This window comes from Embiotoca jacksoni, unplaced genomic scaffold (assembly GCF_022577435.1).
Source record: "Embiotoca jacksoni isolate LCO1_2020_lvr unplaced genomic scaffold, fEmbJac1.0.p SCAF_17, whole genome shotgun sequence".
NCBI classification, from domain to species: domain Eukaryota; kingdom Metazoa; phylum Chordata; class Actinopteri; family Embiotocidae; genus Embiotoca; species Embiotoca jacksoni.
The window spans coordinates 480835-482500 of record NW_027185307.1 but is presented as its reverse complement, the minus strand read 5'-3'; positions in this window follow the sequence as shown (position 1 = coordinate 482500).

Below are 1666 nucleotides of genomic sequence, written 5' to 3'. Positions count from 1 at the left end.
CGTGTTCTTACCTCAGTGTCAGTCTCAGCAGTGACACACACAGACGGGGGGGGGGGGGGGGGGGGCTATGAAGCAGGAGGAGCACACACACTCACACACACACACACACACACACACTCACACACACACACACACTCACACACACACACACACACACACACACACACACACAGGCTGGTGAGCTACTTGAGGAGCTGCTGAATATCAATAGATGTGTAATTAGTTCATCTTAATTCTGCCATGTATACAACTGTGACTGGAGAGGGGCGGAGCTTATTTATCAACTCCTTTTTGATGTGATAGTCAGTTTTTAATATGTATTTAGTTATTGCTCTGCAGGTGATATCCAGTTATGCTCCTATTTTAGCTTGAAAAGCATTACAAGATTATTTATGTGCTACTAAACATAATCGGTAAAAAGTGAGAGGGATCTAACGTTAACCCTTCCTATACCATTCACACAATCTCTGGTGGAGTTATAGCTCCGCCTCCACAATAAACCCTCCTGATGATGCGAGAAGACCTTTGAAGTGAGGATGGGACATTGTCTCTGGTAATTGGTCCGTCCTGCTTCAAGCTGAAGTGCGTACCGGACTTCTTTGCAGCTTTTGTTCCTGCAGCCTCGATGTGTTTTCAGACAAAGAGTCGTAGAGAACATGAACATGTTGCACTGCTCCGAGGTTTATTATAGAGGAACATCTTCACTGAAACAACATTCACTATATATTGTCATGTTCACCTTGTAAACAAGCACTTGGATTATTAAAGACCGTCTGTGTCTTGTTGTAGGTTTGTTGTGTTGCTAACAGGTCAATTTTACAGTGTGAAACATTTACATATATATATTTATAAGTATTTATAAATGATGGACACCCAGTAAACACTTGAACTGTGTCTCCGAGGCAACGCGGTGTGAGTGGAAGACTTCAGGTTCAGATGCAGCATGAAGAACAGGAGCACAAATACAAAACCGTGATTCACAGGACAGAAGTGAACGACTTAAATTACAATCATCCCTCACATCTCCAGCAGCGTCTCCTGTCAGCACATTCAGCAGGCAGCATTTAGTTATTATACATTTATCATCTACTGTGTTTATAACAGCTGACAGAACTCATCTCCAGGTGATGTAACAGGGAGAACATTCTTATTGTAGAGCTGTTCATGTTGTTACAGGCTGAACGTTGTCATGGAAAGTATTTGGACAGAATCAGGTAAAACATGCTTTATATCTTTCCAACACTGAGACAAACATATTGCTTGTGAAGTTTTTAGAAGGTGTTAAATAAATAAGAACAAACACATTATGTTTTACACATGAAACTGTCATGAAACTTGTCTGTGAAGTTTTTCTCTTATTTTGCAAATTTCTGTTTCTATTTCCTGTTTTATTTTGGTACTTATCTCGTGTCATTTCAGGTCACTTCACTTCCTGTCCCCGGTGTTTTCCCGCCCTTATTGTTTCCAGCTGCGTCCTATTGGCTCTCGTTCTCCTGTGTATAGTCACCTGTTCCTCCCTCACTGCTTTGCCAGTTACTTCAGTTCCCAGCTCTCCGGTCCAACTTCCTGTCTGAGGGTTTGTTCCTGTCCGACCTGACTTCCTGTCTGAGGGTTTGTTCCTGTCCGACCTGACTTCCTGTCTGAGGGTTTGTTCCTGTCCGACCTG